Source organism: Myxocyprinus asiaticus, chromosome 25 (assembly GCF_019703515.2).
Source record: "Myxocyprinus asiaticus isolate MX2 ecotype Aquarium Trade chromosome 25, UBuf_Myxa_2, whole genome shotgun sequence".
Classification (NCBI taxonomy): domain Eukaryota; kingdom Metazoa; phylum Chordata; class Actinopteri; order Cypriniformes; family Catostomidae; genus Myxocyprinus; species Myxocyprinus asiaticus.
The window spans coordinates 440,161-461,009 of record NC_059368.1 but is presented as its reverse complement, the minus strand read 5'-3'; the positions used below and the strand labels follow the sequence as shown (position 1 = coordinate 461,009).

Genomic DNA, 20,849 nt, shown 5'->3' with positions numbered 1-20,849 from the left:
CCGTCCACACTGAAGTCGTTGTGAAGAAGGCTCATCAGCGCCTTTTCTTCCTGAGACGGCTGAGGAAGTTTGGAATGAACCGCCACATCCTCACACGGTTCTACACCTGCACTGTGGAGAGCATCCTGACTGGCTGCATCTCCGCCTGGTACGGCAATAGCACCGCCCACAACCGCAAAGCACTGCAAAGGGTGGTGCGAACTGCCAAACACATCATCGGAGGTGAGCTTCCCTCCCTCCAGGAAATATATACAAGGCGGTGTGTGAAAAAAGCTCGGAGGATCATCAGAGACTCCAGCCACCCGAGCCATGGGCTGTTCTCACTGCTACCATCAGGTAGGCGGTATCGCAGCATCAGGACACGCACCAGCCGACTCCATGATAGCTTCTTCCCCCAAGCAATCAGACTTCTGAACTCTTGATCTCCCACGATCAAAATACATCATCCCTGCACTTTATTACTCTTTTATCTCACACCGGACTGTCATAAATTATATTACTGTCATTATATTATGTCTCTCTTAACAACTGACTATCAACCGACAGCCTGAATGTCAATACAGTACAATACTGTACATTCTATATATATACTTTTTTCATATATATTTTAATTTTTATTGAATAATGTGTATCTATATAGTATCTATATAGTAAAAAACAAAAAAAAAACACAAAAAACAAAAACAGCATATTGTATACTGTGCAATGTATGTTATTATTGTATATTGTTGAGTGTAATTGTGTATAACAGATGTTTAAATTGTGCTGTGTTAATTTGATGTTTTAAATCGAGTTTAATTATGTATAACAGATGTTTAAATTGTGTTGTGTTAATTTGATGTTTATTGTAGATTGGCGTATGTCTCATCACTGTCACGACTGCTATGTTGATCGGAACTGCACCCAAGAATTTCACACACCATTGCACTTGTGTATATGGCTGTGTGACAATAAAGTGATTTGATTTTGATTGATTTGATTTGAAGTGCGCAGAGCTCGCCGTTAACGCATCCGAACCTCGCATGGTGCCAAACGACTCCCAATGGGGCAGTTTTAACTGTTCGTGAGATGGATAGCCTGAGGGAAAAAACAGCTCCTGTGCCTGATGTTTCTGGTCTGCCAGAAGGCAACCATTCAAAAAGGTAGTGGGCTGGGTGCATGGGGACAAAGAGATAATGCAACAAATCTACAACATGATTCATTACTTTCACACTGAAATTTCATGAGACATAACTGGCTGTCAAAAACATATTGAGCTATGCATAACACAAGATACACATGATCTACACATAAGTTACACATAGATTACACATACTGTATATATTTTCTCAGCCACTTATTGAGTCTAAATAGATGCACAACATAATTTCACTAGTACACTCAAATGACAATAGTCATATCATACTGTTCATGTTTTAAACTTGCTATAGTTTTGTAGCAGAAATTCGTATTTGGGTCAAAAGGAGGAAGCGGGACACGGTGATTCCAACTCAGGAATGTCACTTTTTATTAACAGAAAATAAAGACGTTCACTTTAAGCGCACCGGTGAAGCTTCAATTCCACCACACAAACAGCTTCTCAGCCGTGCTGTCTCTGCCTTTCGGTGGACTGGGCCATCTTTTAACTCCCCCAACTCTCACTATGAACATGGAAATGGTAATTAGTCACAATTAATCTCAGGTGGATGTCCTTACCGCTCTCCCTCTCCCCAGACGGGCTCTTGACCACGGCCTCACCTCCACAAGTTTACTTTTATGTTGTTACATAAAATAGCAATGTCAATCACTGAAACATCAGCGCCACCTTCAGAAAAAGCATGTATAATATGTATTTATATACGACCGGAAGCAAACACTTATTGTGAAAAGGACTGAAATACAAGTGCGTAGCCAGGAAATTACTTTTGGGTGGGCCCCAATAAAAATGGATGGGCCAAGTTTTCGCCCAATTTTTTTTTACAAATTTTCCTTAACAACAGAGAAGCGGCACATTCAGACAGTTCTTTCACACTTTCAGAAATCAGAATTCATGCTTTTTTAAACTATTTTCTAAATATATATCTGAAGTCAAAGAATAATCTCTAATAATTTGGGCCCACCCTTGGCTGCTTAAATATTGATCTGTTTCTCACCCAAAGCAATTGTATCACTTTAGAAGACATTCATTTAACCACTGGAGTCGAATGGATTACTTTTACTATGATCGTATGTGCTTTTTGACTTTCTGAGTTCTGATCACCATTCACTTGCATTGTATGGACCTACAGAGCTGAGATATTCCTCTAAAAACTTTCATTTGTGTTCTGCAGAAGAAAGAAAGTTATACACATTCAGGATGGCATGAGGGTGAGTAAATGATGTGAGAATTTTCGATTTTTGGGTGAACTATCCCGTTAAACTCAGGGGCTGAGTTCGGAATTGTAGAAAAGTAGAAATTAAAACTTAGAACTTTAAAAAATTTGTAGGGATGTTGTTAGTTTGTAAAGATTTAAAATGTTTTATTTCTGTTTTTAACAGTAGCGGTTCTAGCTTGAATGGCACCCTGGGCGGAGCCCGCTTACATTTTGACATCAAAAGCAGAAAATAATCCGATGATTTTGATTATGATAATTTGGATTATTGCCTAGATACAGTCTAACTACTTGATGGAAATGAACCACCTTCTGGTCCTGTTGGTTCCACGCCTTCCTTTGCCATCATTGTGAAAAAATACTGCAGGGGACATTCTTACTACTAAAAGTACTTTAAGTGGGTAAATATGTCTGCCAAATTATACTAAATATAATGTTTAATAAGAGGTGACATGTAAACTAAATAAAAGTACTTTAGTAAATCTTTTACTGATATACATATGCTTTGATGTACATATTGGCTTCTGTGCGTTTCATCATTTATTGTGAATTGTTTTAATTAAGTTGTGTGAAGATTAGCATGTTATTTAGACTAAATGTGACCACACAAAACCTTCAGGTTAACTTTTTAGAATCAATTAGTATCACCTTATTTGTAAACGCCCAGTCTGATGAACGAAGACTGTTAATTGAACAGGGAGTGACATCGTTAATGAGCTGCACTCTGCAGGATTCAAAAAGGGATCCACTTGAATGATGAGCTCAGTTGTGGAGTAATGGCAGAAAGTATGGGTACATTTCATCTTTTGGCACTTTGTGTGTGGGTTTGTGCTTTTTGTCATGCTGTTCCACAGTGGAGTAATCTGCCCCAGGTTCCTCAAGCTTCAGTCTTCCAGCAAAGTGAACAACGAGGGATTCCAGACCGGAGTCGTCAAGCTCTTGCGTTTCAGCCAAGTGATCAGCAGTTTTTGATTCAACAGGCTCTGCAACAGCAGACTCGACGACAAGGGGGAAATCCAGTCCAGAATCCTCAGGCTTCAGTCCGCCGAACCCCACAACATGGGGGAATTCCAGCTCTGAATCCTCAAGCCCTAGTATTCCAATCAAGTGATCGGCAGTCTTTGGCTCAACAGGGTCTGCAACCACAAACTCAAGGGTGGGGTCCAGCCCAGAATCCTCAGGCTTCAGTCCTTCAGCAAACTCGAGGGATTTTAGCCCAGAATCCTCAAGCTGTTGTGTACCAGCCGAGCGATCCGCGTTTTTGGCTCAACCAGCCCCGCAACGGCAAACGGCATTTCCACCCAAGCAGCCAGTGGCACAGGCGGAGCCTCTTGACAAGTGTGCCGTTGCTGATTATGAGCAGATCCAATGTGGACAACCTGGTATCAGTGCTGCTGAGTGTGACGCTATAAACTGCTGCTTCAACGGACAGCAGTGTTACTATGGGAAAGCCGGTAAGTGTTGAGCCAATGTAAAGCTGTTCATATTAAACGGTTGCCTCAGAATCATGCTCTCTACCTTGAAACAGTGACCGTCCAGTGTATTCGAGATGGCCAGTTTGTGGTTGTGGTGGCTAGAGATGTTACGCTGCCTTCACTTAGTCTGGATACAGTCCGTCTGTTGGGTGGAAGTGACCCACCTTGTGCTCCAGTTGGGTCCACCCCTTCATTTGCCATTTACCAGTTCCCTGTCACTGCTTGTGGCACAAGCATGATGGTGGGTACTGGTGCTTTTTAGACTTCCTTTGCTTGGCAAGGAGTGGATTCTAACCATGTTGCTGTTTGCAGGAGGACAATGGATATGTGGTGTATGAGAACAGAATGACTTCATCCTATGAAGTGGGGATTGGACCACTTGGTTCCATCACAAGGGACAGTCACTTTGAGTAGGTGATCTATGCTTTAGCTTAAATGCTAATCTTTGACTTGGGCTTACAAGCTCACTGTTTGTCCAGGCTTCTCTTCCAGTGTAGGTATTCTGGCACTGCTGTTCAAGCTCTGGTTGTGGAGGTCAACACTGTTCCTCCACCTCCACCTGTAGCTGCTCCTGGACCCCTCCGAGTGGAGCTTCGCCTGGCAAATGGACAATGTGTCACCAAAGGATGTGCAGAAGGTAATGTACTGCTTCTCTAGATGGCTGTCTTGAAAGAGTAACTAGGGTTTATAAAATTGTCGTCCTCCTGCAGAGGATGCTGCGTACACATCCTACTACAGTGATGCTGATTACCCTGTCACAAAAGTTCTACGACAACCTGTGTATGTTGAGGTACACCTTTTGGAGAGGACTGACCCCAATATTGTCCTGATGCTGGGACATTGCTGGGCAACATCAACCCCTGATCCCCTCAGCCTACCTCAGTGGGACCTTCTAGTTAATGGGTGAGTATAACCCCAGCATTTGTATCATTTGGTCTGTTTTGAGCTATCCCTGACTGTGCCTTCCAGATGCCCTTACCAGGATGATCGTTACCTCACCACACTGGTTCCTGTGGATGGCTCCTCTGGTCTTCAGTTCCCAACCCACTACAAGCGCTTCATTGTGAAGATGTTCACGTTTGTGGATCCAGCATCACTAGCTCCTCTGCAGGGAATGGTATGATTACCATCCAACCTTCAACACCTCTAAACCCTTAATGGTTCTTCTGAATGCTATGGTTAATCCCCCTTCTTGCTCAGGTCTTCATCCACTGTAGTACATCAGTGTGCCATCCCTCTTCCTCTGGCTTCTGTGAGCAGAGCTGCTTCAGGCAAAGTAGGTGTATTACTTTACGGTGGGGTGGGTTTTTTTGTACACTGCTTTAACCTCTGCCTCCTCTTGTATTCCAGAAAGGGATGTTGGTGAGAACGTTGAGAAGGCTGTGGTTTCCAGTGGAGGCATTTTCTTTGTGAATTAATAAAGTTACCAGACAAGAACAACTGTCTAGGCTGTTTTAATGGGGGGGTGTAACCGCAAAAGTCACTGGCTGCAAACAATACCATGGCACATTATAAATGTGCCAATTAGTTCAGAAGGATATGCAATTAACCTAAATGCCTATTGTCTTGAATTCTCCAAGTGCAGCTGACAGTACAGAAGGGACTTGCTCAACCTAAGGAGTTCCTGTAAACCGTTCAAGATTCTCTGGATCAAGTATACATTGGGGGGGATGTTCTCTCCACTGACGTCCTCAACCTCACTACCATGAAAAGCTGAGGGGCAAAGTTACACCACAATTTAAACTGGTGCAAAATGCGCAATTTTGCTTTCAACAGTGGTACCTTTTCAAGTGTTTGGTTAAAGCTTTGACCGCTTGGTGTACACCCATGTTTTAAAGTGGATCATCTTGCAGTGTTGGTCTACCTCAAACTCTGGACTTCCACTGATACCAGAACCACCCTTATGCACCAATAAATTAAATGATGGGCTATTAAACTGAAAAGCGACTAGTTGCTCACTAGTTTTTCAACATGGGAGAAACATGATCTAACAGCTCCAAGTACCTGAACCTTTTACTTGGAAAGACTCTGTGAGTTCAAGGGTGCTCTGCAGGGGCTGAAGAACTGAATCTGTGCATCATCTACTCAACTGGTTAATCTTCCATGGAAACAAACCAATTCACTCAACTGATTTGGACATACCATGAGAGAGGGGAACGATGGTCTAACCAAGTTTGTATACACTCTTGGTTCAGTTCCTGTTAGTCGACGCTTTCCATTGTGTGTACGTGCTCTGAACCTGTTGCCACCATAACTGATTGACATTTGTTTTGTGCCAGAAGTTTGAATTTACGGTACATTTCTAGTAGACTCGTGTTTATATTATGAACATCAGGTCTGCTAAAAGCCAGTACAGTTAGGCAAATCACAATGTGACTAGTGTTAAAATATTTTTAACCCTTAAATGCCTGGGATTTTTCCCAAACGCTCGTACATATCTGGGTCTTTAGAGACCCAGCACTTACTGTGTGTATATATATCCCAAATGCCCAGAGTGTACAAAAGAGAACAAAATATATTGCTTTTGATGTTTTTTCATAAACCAGAATGAGCTTTATTGCCAAGTATGCTTGCACATACAAGGAATTTGTCTTTGTGACAGAAGCTTCCAGTGCACAAACAATACAGCAACAAGACCGAGATAAAAAAGGAATAAAAATAAAGTGAATAGAAAGTGTGTGTGTGTATAGACATACACAATAGGACAATATATGTATGTACAATATACAAATCTGTTATATACAGAAGGGAATGTAGTGGCAGAAGAGGTGTGGGTATGTTTGATAAATATAGACTAAGCTGTGTATTGCACATAATTATTGCTCAATGAGGCAGTTTTTTTTTTTCCAATTAACATTTTTGATTCATAGACATATAACAAAAAGCAGAACATATATACATTGAATTAACATTTAACCCCTCCCCAATCACCAACCCCATCCTGACCCCCAATGAACACCCCTGTGGTCACAAATAGAATACACAAAAAGAAAATATAATAATCATATATAATTCAAACTAAACATCGCTCTACACAGCCCCTCCCCAAGAGTCCCCCAAAAACAAGAAGTAATTGCTCCACTTCCTATCAAAGAAATTCCGAACCCCCAGCTTTCTGTTTGAAATCTCCTCGAAAGCAGCCAACCTCCCCATCTCCGCACACCACTCCGGAAATTATGGCGCTCCATCCGACTTCCATCTCCTTAAAATAATTTGACTTCCAATCATAATACTTGTCAGAACCCAATTGTTTGTTTATCCCCCAAATTTATGACCGGCCCTTTGCCCAAAATATAGAGTCTGGGGCAGAATGAAATTTGAGTGCCTAAAACGTCACATGTAAACCTTCAACCACAATTCTAGGATCTTAACACACCCCCAAGAAACATGGGTTGTGTCTCCATCTTCTGACTGGCATTGCAAGCAGATGGGTGTGTCTTTAAGACCAAGCCTATACAATCTAGAGGGGGTCCAATAGAATCTGTGTAAAATCTTAAATTGCATAAGGTGCACCCTTGCATCTCTATATACTGACTTGTCATTTTTTAGAATCCTAGCCCACACTCCTTCCTCCAATACCAAGTTTAAATCTTTCTCCAATAATCTCTTGATAGAAGTTAAAGCTCCATCCCCCGGACTCTGAATTAGCAGGGAGTAATACACTGATGCCTCATGACCTTTTCCAAAAGCAGTAATCACCTCTCCCAGAGTATCTGCCACTTTAGGGGTGTGTGTGCTACTCCCAAAAACAACACAGAGCAGGTGGCGCAGCTGTAAATACCTACAGAACTGAGATCTGGGAATCCCAAAATGTTGAACCAAATTTTCAAAAGATCTCAACACTCCACTCTCATATATAGGTCACAGAGTGTAGTAACCCCCTCACAATCCACTCTGACCAGAAGAAAGGGTGCTTATTAATACATCATTTAGGGTTCTGCCATATGGCAACATTTTAATAAATGTCTGATTTAAACACTCTGGACACTTTTGTCTATACCGAGTGAAAATGCGAGATAATGGGGTGTAACTTAACTTCTCTGGTTAGTTTGATAGAAAGGCTTTGCAATGGCGAAATAGGGGCAAGAACTTCCTGTTCAATACAAAACCAGGGAGAGGCTCTCTCAGGTGGAAGAGACCAATGAGCCAAATGTCTGAGACCGAATGCATAATAATAAAACAAAATCTTGGGTAGGCCTAGCCCACCTTTGTCAATCGGCCTATGCAGCTTAATGAAATGTAATCTGGGACGTTTACCATTCCAAATGAAGGACTTCGCTATGCTATCAAATTGCTTGAAATAAGAGAGAGGGACATCTACAGGGAGAGATTGTAGCAGGTAGTTCAATTTTGGAATACAATTCATTTTAATAACATTAACCTTCCCAAACATAGATAAATGTAATGAAGCCCTGTCCACATCACTCGAAAACCTTTTTATTAAGGGGTCAAAATTAACTCAACACACAAATTTGCAGGGAATAAAATGCCCAAATACTTAATGCCCTGTTTGGGCCACTGGAAGGCGCCCGGCTGGAAAGCCGTTACTGGGCAGTACGCTGTCAGAGCCAAAGCTTCGGATTTAGACCAGTTGACTCTGTATCCTGAGAACTTAGAAAAGGATTTAATAATTCTGTGGAGGCAAGGCATAGATCTAATGGGGTCGGAGATGAATAATAAAATATCATCTGCGTAAAGCAAGAGCTTATGTGCCACACCTCCCGCCATCACCTCTGGAAAATCATCCTCCTTTCTTATCGCGACTGCTAATGGTTCCAGAGCAAGACAGAATAATATTGGGGAAAGAGGGTAACCCTGCCGAGTGCCCCTATGCAGAGTAAAATAATCTGAAATTAATCCATTTGTTTCTAGCGCCTTTACCGGATGTCTATAAAGTAACTTAATCCATCTAATAAAAGTATTCCCGAACCCGTATATTTCCAAAATCTTTAAAAGATAATCCCATTCTACCACATCAAACGCCTTTTCGGCATCAAGTGAGATGGCAGCGACCGGAGTCTGATCATTCGCCACTGACCACATGATATTGATGAAACGTCTAATGTTATCAGAAGAGCAGCGGCCCCGAATATACCCCACCTGATCTATATGTATAAGAGATGTCATAACTTTACTTAATCGTTTAGCCAGAATGTTTGACAATATTTTTACATCTAGCTGGATCAGGAAAATTGGACGGTAACTCTTACACTCGCTTGGATCTTTGTCCTTTTTAATAATCAGACTGATCTTAGAATCAAGAGAATTTTTTTGCTCAGTCGTCAGTTTAGGGAGTTCTAATGGTTCCACAAAGTTTCTAATATCTTCATCGGTAGACGAAGATGTGGAACTGTAAAGATCAAGATAGAATTCTTTAAAAGCATTATTAATATCAATGGCCAAGGTGAATATCTCACCACCAGCAGATTTCACTGAGGGAATGGTAGAAAAAGACACTCTCTGCTTTATATATCTAGCCAGAAGTTTTCCTGCTTTGTCCCCCAACTCAAAGTATGACTGTCTTGCCCTAAATAACCAAAACTCCACCTTCTGTGACAAAATAGTATTATATCTGTATTTCAGTCGGGTCAGTTCTCTGAGGCCATCAGACGACATTCGGCGCTTCAGCTCTGCCTCTGTACTTTTAATATTCCCTTCCAATTCCACTAGTTCTTGTGCTTTGGATTTTTTGGTGAATGAGGCATACTGTATTCTATTCTAGAATAAATCTTATGAACTGATGAACTTATGAACTAAATTTATATTCCCTACCAGATGGGTTCAAAAGTCTCCAAATATCTGTAAGACCAAGATTTTTACACATCCTGTGAAGCATCAATGTTGCTCTAGGGGGCTTACACACTTTTGCTTCACTATGATCAAGGACTGAGTCCATCAAAAGATTAAAGTCTCCTCCCAATATTATATCATGAGGGGCGCCAGCGGCTTGCAACTTCCCTTCAAGATCTTTAAAAAAGCCCTGATCATCAGCGTTAGGTGCGTAAATATTAGCCAAAATGAACCTTTGCCCCTGAATTTCTCCTAAAACAATAATGACTCTTCCTATTTGATCTTTAATCTGTTTGAGACATTTGAATTGCAGATGTTTATTTATCAGTATAATGACTCCCCTACTCTTACTTGAGCCAGCACTAAAGAAAACATGTCCACCCCATATCTTCCCAAATCTTTCAGCTTCCTGCGGAGAAAGGTGCATTTCTTGAAGAAACACTATATCATATTTCTTACGTTTAAGAAAAGAAATAACCTTCCTTCTTTTTATGGGGTGCCCCAACCCATTCACATTCCATGTGGAGAGAGATAACCCACTTATGCTAACATTTGACATTTTGATATAATAAAAAAATAAATTGTGTGTCAAAAACAAGATTACATGGACCACATTCCCCAATAGTGCAACAATCAAACCCCGAACTTCCCCCCGAACAAAAAAAAAAAAGAAAAAGGAAAAACGCGATTCATCCACAAACTGTCCCGAAGGAGTGTTATTCCACCAAAAAAACTCCAGCCACTAGGCAGAACCAGCACAAAAAGAAACAAAAAAGGCACTCAGTTTCCTCGGACAGTCAAGAGAATGTTCAGTGAGTCAGGCCCACTCGGCTGCATCGAGAGCATCACACAATGACCCACTCATTCCACTGTCTTTATGAAGCACATCGTTTGCTGTGGGCATGTAAATATTTTATGGTCATCCTTAGCATCTATTCTCAATTTGGCCGGGAACATCAGTGCAAAAGCGACCTTCCGTTGATGTAAGTGTTTCTTGCATTTCTTGAATTGATCACGTTTCTCTCTTGTCGAATTCGCAAAGTCTGGGAACAAGATAATGCTGTGGTTCTTCCAAGAAAGCCTTCCTTTACTCCTCGCCTTGCGTAACACAAGATCTTTATCGGATGATCTCAGAAATTTGGCCAGAATTGATCGGGGCCTGTCTCACTCAGCGGATCTCCGATCCGGAACTCTGCGAGCTCGCTCGATTTCCAGCTTATGGCCTGTTATGTCTAGCAGACTCGACAATAGCTAGTCTAGGAATTTCACCATATCTCGGCCTTCTTTGACCTCAGGAATTCCAACAATTCAGACATTGTTTTGCCGGTTATGATTCTCAAGGTCTTCCAACTTTTCCCAGATGCGCTCCAAGTCTGTCTTGGTCGCTAGCGGGTTAGCAGCTAATTCCCTCTCTGATGACTCCAGATAATTGATCCATTTCTCGACGTCCCCCACTCTTGTAACCAACACCGTGAATTTCGACTCCATGGCAGTGATCGATCCACATATTACAGCAAGATCCGCCAAGTCAGCAGCGACCTTCGTCAGCATTGCCATCATGTTCAACAGTTGAAGCTGAATCTCTTTCACCTCAATGGCCAAATTGAGTCTCTGGTCTGTGGCCTTGTCAGGGGTATCAGCTTGAGCACGTAAGTGTCTTTTAATGTCTCCAGAGCCTGAGGATTTTGAATTCTTTGACATATTGTCTTCATAGAACAGTTATGAAACAGGATGTATTGAATCTCACCGGTTTAAGACACAAAAAGTATTCAAACTAGCAAAGTGCGCAGAGCTCGCCGTTAACGCATCCGAACCTCGCATGGTGCCAAACGACTCCCAATGGGGCAGTTTTAACTGTTCGTGAGATGGATAGCCTGAGGGAAAAAACAGCTCCTGTGCCTGATGTTTCTGGTCTGCCAGAAGGCAACCATTCAAAAAGGTAGTGGGCTGGGTGCATGGGGACAAAGAGATAATGCAACAAATCTACAACATGATTCATTACTTTCACACTGAAATTTCATGAGACATAACTGGCTGTCAAAAACATATTGAGCTATGCATAACACAAGATACACATGATCTACACATAAGTTACACATAGATTACACATACTGTATATATTTTCTCAGCCACTTATTGAGTCTAAATAGATGCACAACATAATTTCACTAGTACACTCAAATGACAATAGTCATATCATACTGTTCATGTTTTAAACTTGCTATAGTTTTGTAGCAGAAATTCGTATTTGGGTCAAAAGGAGGAAGCGGGACACGGTGATTCCAACTCAGGAATGTCACTTTTTATTAACAGAAAATAAAGACGTTCACTTTAAGCGCACCGGTGAAGCTTCAATTCCACCACACAAACAGCTTCTCAGCCGTGCTGTCTCTGCCTTTCGGTGGACTGGGCCATCTTTTAACTCCCCCAACTCTCACTATGAACATGGAAATGGTAATTAGTCACAATTAATCTCAGGTGGATGTCCTTACCGCTCTCCCTCTCCCCAGACGGGCTCTTGACCACGGCCTCACCTCCACAAGTTTACTTTTATGTTGTTACATAAAATAGCAATGTCAATCACTGAAACATCAGCGCCACCTTCAGAAAAAGCATGTATAATATGTATTTATATACGACCGGAAGCAAACACTTATTGTGAAAAGGACTGAAATACAAGTGCGTAGCCAGGAAATTACTTTTGGGTGGGCCCCAATAAAAATGGATGGGCCAAGTTTTCGCCCAATTTTTTTTTACAAATTTTCCTTAACAACAGAGAAGCGGCACATTCAGACAGTTCTTTCACACTTTCAGAAATCAGAATTCATGCTTTTTTAAACTATTTTCTAAATATATATCTGAAGTCAAAGAATAATCTCTAATAATTTGGGCCCACCCTTGGCTGCTTAAATATTGATCTGTTTCTCACCCAAAGCAATTGTATCACTTTAGAAGACATTCATTTAACCACTGGAGTCGAATGGATTACTTTTACTATGATCGTATGTGCTTTTTGACTTTCTGAGTTCTGATCACCATTCACTTGCATTGTATGGACCTACAGAGCTGAGATATTCCTCTAAAAACTTTCATTTGTGTTCTGCAGAAGAAAGAAAGTTATACACATTCAGGATGGCATGAGGGTGAGTAAATGATGTGAGAATTTTCGATTTTTGGGTGAACTATCCCGTTAAACTCAGGGGCTGAGTTCGGAATTGTAGAAAAGTAGAAATTAAAACTTAGAACTTTAAAAAATTTGTAGGGATGTTGTTAGTTTGTAAAGATTTAAAATGTTTTATTTCTGTTTTTAACAGTAGCGGTTCTAGCTTGAATGGCACCCTGGGCGGAGCCCGCTTACATTTTGACATCAAAAGCAGAAAATAATCCGATGATTTTGATTATGATAATTTGGATTATTGCCTAGATACAGTCTAACTACTTGATGGAAATGAACCACCTTCTGGTCCTGTTGGTTCCACGCCTTCCTTTGCCATCATTGTGAAAAAATACTGCAGGGGACATTCTTACTACTAAAAGTACTTTAAGTGGGTAAATATGTCTGCCAAATTATACTAAATATAATGTTTAATAAGAGGTGACATGTAAACTAAATAAAAGTACTTTAGTAAATCTTTTACTGATATACATATGCTTTGATGTACATATTGGCTTCTGTGCGTTTCATCATTTATTGTGAATTGTTTTAATTAAGTTGTGTGAAGATTAGCATGTTATTTAGACTAAATGTGACCACACAAAACCTTCAGGTTAACTTTTTAGAATCAATTAGTATCACCTTATTTGTAAACGCCCAGTCTGATGAACGAAGACTGTTAATTGAACAGGGAGTGACATCGTTAATGAGCTGCACTCTGCAGGATTCAAAAAGGGATCCACTTGAATGATGAGCTCAGTTGTGGAGTAATGGCAGAAAGTATGGGTACATTTCATCTTTTGGCACTTTGTGTGTGGGTTTGTGCTTTTTGTCATGCTGTTCCACAGTGGAGTAATCTGCCCCAGGTTCCTCAAGCTTCAGTCTTCCAGCAAAGTGAACAACGAGGGATTCCAGACCGGAGTCGTCAAGCTCTTGCGTTTCAGCCAAGTGATCAGCAGTTTTTGATTCAACAGGCTCTGCAACAGCAGACTCGACGACAAGGGGGAAATCCAGTCCAGAATCCTCAGGCTTCAGTCCGCCGAACCCCACAACATGGGGGAATTCCAGCTCTGAATCCTCAAGCCCTAGTATTCCAATCAAGTGATCGGCAGTCTTTGGCTCAACAGGGTCTGCAACCACAAACTCAAGGGTGGGGTCCAGCCCAGAATCCTCAGGCTTCAGTCCTTCAGCAAACTCGAGGGATTTTAGCCCAGAATCCTCAAGCTGTTGTGTACCAGCCGAGCGATCCGCGTTTTTGGCTCAACCAGCCCCGCAACGGCAAACGGCATTTCCACCCAAGCAGCCAGTGGCACAGGCGGAGCCTCTTGACAAGTGTGCCGTTGCTGATTATGAGCAGATCCAATGTGGACAACCTGGTATCAGTGCTGCTGAGTGTGACGCTATAAACTGCTGCTTCAACGGACAGCAGTGTTACTATGGGAAAGCCGGTAAGTGTTGAGCCAATGTAAAGCTGTTCATATTAAACGGTTGCCTCAGAATCATGCTCTCTACCTTGAAACAGTGACCGTCCAGTGTATTCGAGATGGCCAGTTTGTGGTTGTGGTGGCTAGAGATGTTACGCTGCCTTCACTTAGTCTGGATACAGTCCGTCTGTTGGGTGGAAGTGACCCACCTTGTGCTCCAGTTGGGTCCACCCCTTCATTTGCCATTTACCAGTTCCCTGTCACTGCTTGTGGCACAAGCATGATGGTGGGTACTGGTGCTTTTTAGACTTCCTTTGCTTGGCAAGGAGTGGATTCTAACCATGTTGCTGTTTGCAGGAGGACAATGGATATGTGGTGTATGAGAACAGAATGACTTCATCCTATGAAGTGGGGATTGGACCACTTGGTTCCATCACAAGGGACAGTCACTTTGAGTAGGTGATCTATGCTTTAGCTTAAATGCTAATCTTTGACTTGGGCTTACAAGCTCACTGTTTGTCCAGGCTTCTCTTCCAGTGTAGGTATTCTGGCACTGCTGTTCAAGCTCTGGTTGTGGAGGTCAACACTGTTCCTCCACCTCCACCTGTAGCTGCTCCTGGACCCCTCCGAGTGGAGCTTCGCCTGGCAAATGGACAATGTGTCACCAAAGGATGTGCAGAAGGTAATGTACTGCTTCTCTAGATGGCTGTCTTGAAAGAGTAACTAGGGTTTATAAAATTGTCGTCCTCCTGCAGAGGATGCTGCGTACACATCCTACTACAGTGATGCTGATTACCCTGTCACAAAAGTTCTACGACAACCTGTGTATGTTGAGGTACACCTTTTGGAGAGGACTGACCCCAATATTGTCCTGATGCTGGGACATTGCTGGGCAACATCAACCCCTGATCCCCTCAGCCTACCTCAGTGGGACCTTCTAGTTAATGGGTGAGTATAACCCCAGCATTTGTATCATTTGGTCTGTTTTGAGCTATCCCTGACTGTGCCTTCCAGATGCCCTTACCAGGATGATCGTTACCTCACCACACTGGTTCCTGTGGATGGCTCCTCTGGTCTTCAGTTCCCAACCCACTACAAGCGCTTCATTGTGAAGATGTTCACGTTTGTGGATCCAGCATCACTAGCTCCTCTGCAGGGAATGGTATGATTACCATCCAACCTTCAACACCTCTAAACCCTTAATGGTTCTTCTGAATGCTATGGTTAATCCCCCTTCTTGCTCAGGTCTTCATCCACTGTAGTACATCAGTGTGCCATCCCTCTTCCTCTGGCTTCTGTGAGCAGAGCTGCTTCAGGCAAAGTAGGTGTATTACTTTACGGTGGGGTGGGTTTTTTTGTACACTGCTTTAACCTCTGCCTCCTCTTGTATTCCAGAAAGGGATGTTGGTGAGAACGTTGAGAAGGCTGTGGTTTCCAGTGGAGGCATTTTCTTTGTGAATTAATAAAGTTACCAGACAAGAACAACTGTCTAGGCTGTTTTAATGGGGGGGTGTAACCGCAAAAGTCACTGGCTGCAAACAATACCATGGCACATTATAAATGTGCCAATTAGTTCAGAAGGATATGCAATTAACCTAAATGCCTATTGTCTTGAATTCTCCAAGTGCAGCTGACAGTACAGAAGGGACTTGCTCAACCTAAGGAGTTCCTGTAAACCGTTCAAGATTCTCTGGATCAAGTATACATTGGGGGGGATGTTCTCTCCACTGACGTCCTCAACCTCACTACCATGAAAAGCTGAGGGGCAAAGTTACACCACAATTTAAACTGGTGCAAAATGCGCAATTTTGCTTTCAACAGTGGTACCTTTTCAAGTGTTTGGTTAAAGCTTTGACCGCTTGGTGTACACCCATGTTTTAAAGTGGATCATCTTGCAGTGTTGGTCTACCTCAAACTCTGGACTTCCACTGATACCAGAACCACCCTTATGCACCAATAAATTAAATGATGGGCTATTAAACTGAAAAGCGACTAGTTGCTCACTAGTTTTTCAACATGGGAGAAACATGATCTAACAGCTCCAAGTACCTGAACCTTTTACTTGGAAAGACTCTGTGAGTTCAAGGGTGCTCTGCAGGGGCTGAAGAACTGAATCTGTGCATCATCTACTCAACTGGTTAATCTTCCATGGAAACAAACCAATTCACTCAACTGATTTGGACATACCATGAGAGAGGGGAACGATGGTCTAACCAAGTTTGTATACACTCTTGGTTCAGTTCCTGTTAGTCGACGCTTTCCATTGTGTGTACGTGCTCTGAACCTGTTGCCACCATAACTGATTGACATTTGTTTTGTGCCAGAAGTTTGAATTTACGGTACATTTCTAGTAGACTCGTGTTTATATTATGAACATCAGGTCTGCTAAAAGCCAGTACAGTTAGGCAAATCACAATGTGACTAGTGTTAAAATATTTTTAACCCTTAAATGCCTGGGATTTTTCCCAAACGCTCGTACATATCTGGGTCTTTAGAGACCCAGCACTTACTGTGTGTATATATATCCCAAATGCCCAGAGTGTACAAAAGAGAACAAAATATATTGCTTTTGATGTTTTTTCATAAACCAGAATGAGCTTTATTGCCAAGTATGCTTGCACATACAAGGAATTTGTCTTTGTGACAGAAGCTTCCAGTGCACAAACAATACAGCAACAAGACCGAGATAAAAAAGGAATAAAAATAAAGTGAATAGAAAGTGTGTGTGTGTATAGACATACACAATAGGACAATATATGTATGTACAATATACAAATCTGTTATATACAGAAGGGAATGTAGTGGCAGAAGAGGTGTGGGTATGTTTGATAAATATAGACTAAGCTGTGTATTGCACATAATTATTGCTCAATGAGGCAGTTTTTTTTTTCCAATTAACATTTTTGATTCATAGACATATAACAAAAAGCAGAACATATATACATTGAATTAACATTTAACCCCTCCCCAATCACCAACCCCATCCTGACCCCCAATGAACACCCCTGTGGTCACAAATAGAATACACAAAAAGAAAATATAATAATCATATATAATTCAAACTAAACATCGCTCTACACAGCCCCTCCCCAAGAGTCCCCCAAAAACAAGAAGTAATTGCTCCACTTCCTATCAAAGAAATTCCGAACCCCCAGCTTTCTGTTTGAAATCTCCTCGAAAGCAGCCAACCTCCCCATCTCCGCACACCACTCCGGAAATTATGGCGCTCCATCCGACTTCCATCTCCTTAAAATAATTTGACTTCCAATCATAATACTTGTCAGAACCCAATTGTTTGTTTATCCCCCAAATTTATGACCGGCCCTTTGCCCAAAATATAGAGTCTGGGGCAGAATGAAATTTGAGTGCCTAAAACGTCACATGTAAACCTTCAACCACAATTCTAGGATCTTAACACACCCCCAAGAAACATGGGTTGTGTCTCCATCTTCTGACTGGCATTGCAAGCAGATGGGTGTGTCTTTAAGACCAAGCCTATACAATCTAGAGGGGGTCCAATAGAATCTGTGTAAAATCTTAAATTGCATAAGGTGCACCCTTGCATCTCTATATACTGACTTGTCATTTTTTAGAATCCTAGCCCACACTCCTTCCTCCAATACCAAGTTTAAATCTTTCTCCAATAATCTCTTGATAGAAGTTAAAGCTCCATCCCCCGGACTCTGAATTAGCAGGGAGTAATACACTGATGCCTCATGACCTTTTCCAAAAGCAGTAATCACCTCTCCCAGAGTATCTGCCACTTTAGGGGTGTGTGTGCTACTCCCAAAAACAACACAGAGCAGGTGGCGCAGCTGTAAATACCTACAGAACTGAGATCTGGGAATCCCAAAATGTTGAACCAAATTTTCAAAAGATCTCAACACTCCACTCTCATATATAGGTCACAGAGTGTAGTAACCCCCTCACAATCCACTCTGACCAGAAGAAAGGGTGCTTATTAATACATCATTTAGGGTTCTGCCATATGGCAACATTTTAATAAATGTCTGATTTAAACACTCTGGACACTTTTGTCTATACCGAGTGAAAATGCGAGATAATGGGGTGTAACTTAACTTCTCTGGTTAGTTTGATAGAAAGGCTTTGCAATGGCGAAATAGGGGCAAGAACTTCCTGTTCAATACAAAACCAGGGAGAGGCTCTCTCAGGTGGAAGAGACCAATGAGCCAAATGTCTGAGACCGAATGCATAATAATAAAACAAAATCTTGGGTAGGCCTAGCCCACCTTTGTCAATCGGCCTATGCAGCTTAATGAAATGTAATCTGGGACGTTTACCATTCCAAATGAAGGACTTCGCTATGCTATCAAATTGCTTGAAATAAGAGAGAGGGACATCTACAGGGAGAGATTGTAGCAGGTAGTTCAATTTTGGAATACAATTCATTTTAATAACATTAACCTTCCCAAACATAGATAAATGTAATGAAGCCCTGTCCACATCACTCGAAAACCTTTTTATTAAGGGGTCAAAATTAACTCAACACACAAATTTGCAGGGAATAAAATGCCCAAATACTTAATGCCCTGTTTGGGCCACTGGAAGGCGCCCGGCTGGAAAGCCGTTACTGGGCAGTACGCTGTCAGAGCCAAAGCTTCGGATTTAGACCAGTTGACTCTGTATCCTGAGAACTTAGAAAAGGATTTAATAATTCTGTGGAGGCAAGGCATAGATCTAATGGGGTCGGAGATGAATAATAAAATATCATCTGCGTAAAGCAAGAGCTTATGTGCCACACCTCCCGCCATCACCTCTGGAAAATCATCCTCCTTTCTTATCGCGACTGCTAATGGTTCCAGAGCAAGACAGAATAATATTGGGGAAAGAGGGTAACCCTGCCGAGTGCCCCTATGCAGAGTAAAATAATCTGAAATTAATCCATTTGTTTCTAGCGCCTTTACCGGATGTCTATAAAGTAACTTAATCCATCTAATAAAAGTATTCCCGAACCCGTATATTTCCAAAATCTTTAAAAGATAATCCCATTCTACCACATCAAACGCCTTTTCGGCATCAAGTGAGATGGCAGCGACCGGAGTCTGATCATTCGCCACTGACCACATGATATTGATGAAACGTCTAATGTTATCAGAAGAGCAGCGGCCCCGAATATACCCCACCTGATCTATATGTATAAGAGATGTCATAACTTTACTTAATCGTTTAGCCAGAATGTTTGACAATATTTTTACATCTAGCTGGATCAGGAAAATTGGACGGTAACTCTTACACTCGCTTGGATCTTTGTCCTTTTTAATAATCAGACTGATCTTAGAATCAAGAGAATTTTTTTGCTCAGTCGTCAGTTTAGGGAGTTCTAATGGTTCCACAAAGTTTCTAATATCTTCATCGGTAGACGAAGATGTGGAACTGTAAAGATCAAGATAGAATTCTTTAAAAGCATTATTAATATCAATGGCCAAGGTGAATATCTCACCACCAGCAGATTTCACTGAGGGAATGGTAGAAAAAGACACTCTCTGCTTTATATATCTAGCCAGAAGTTTTCCTGCTTTGTCCCCCAACTCAAAGTATGACTGTCTTGCCCTAAATAACCAAAACTCCACCTTCTGTGACAAAATAGTATTATATCTGTATTTCAGTCGGGTCAGTTCTCTGAGGCCATCAGACGACATTCGGCGCTTCAGCTCTGCCTCTGTACTTTTAATATTCCCTTCCAATTCCACTAGTTCTTGTGCTTTGGATTTTTTGGTGAATGAGGCATACTGTATTCTATTCTAGAATAAATCTTATGAACTGATGAACTTATGAACTAAATTTATATTCCCTACCAGATGGGTTCAAAAGTCTCCAAATATCTGTAAGACCAAGATTTTTACACATCCTGTGAAGCATCAATGTTGCTCTAGGGGGCTTACACACTTTTGCTTCACTATGATCAAGGACTGAGTCCATCAAAAGATTAAAGTCTCCTCCCAATATTATATCATGAGGGCGCCAGCGGCTTGCAACTTCCCTTCAAGATCTTTAAAAAAGCCCTGATCATCAGCGTTAGGTGCGTAAATATTAGCCAAAATGAACCTTTGCCCCTGAATTTCTCCTAAAACAATAATGACTCTTCCTATTTGATCTTTAATCTGTTTGAGACATTTGAATTGCAGATGTTTATTTATCAGTATAATGACTCCCCTACTCTTACTTGAGCCAGCACTAAAGAAAACATGTCCACCCCATATCTTCCCAAATCTTTCAGCTTCCTGCGGAGAAAGGTGCATTTCTTGAAGAAACACTATATCATATTTCTTACGTTTAAGAAAAGAAATAACCTTCCTTCTTTTTATGGGGTGCCCCAACCCATTCACATTCCATGTGGAGAGAGATAACCCACTTATGCTAACATTTGACATTTTGATATAATAAAAAAATAAATTGTGTGTCAAAAACAAGATTACATGGACCACATTCCCCAATAGTGCAACAATCAAACCCCGAACTTCCCCCCGAACAAAAAAAAAAAAGAAAAAGGAAAAACGCGATTCATCCACAAACTGTCCCGAAGGAGTGTTATTCCACCAAAAAAACTCCAGCCACTAGGCAGAACCAGCACAAAAAGAAACAAAAAAGGCACTCAGTTTCCTCGGACAGTCAAGAGAATGTTCAGTGAGTCAGG

General features: G+C 41.5%; 2 pseudogenes; both read left to right on the top strand.

Moving 5' to 3' along the window:
• The first annotated feature begins 1,648 nt into the window (after positions 1–1,648).
• LOC127415562 (zona pellucida sperm-binding protein 4-like) lies at positions 1,649–5,257 on the top strand (annotated as a pseudogene).
• Positions 5,258–12,061: 6,804 nt separating this feature from the next.
• LOC127415560 (zona pellucida sperm-binding protein 4-like) lies at positions 12,062–15,670 on the top strand (annotated as a pseudogene).
• The last annotated feature ends 5,179 nt before the right edge of the window (positions 15,671–20,849 follow it).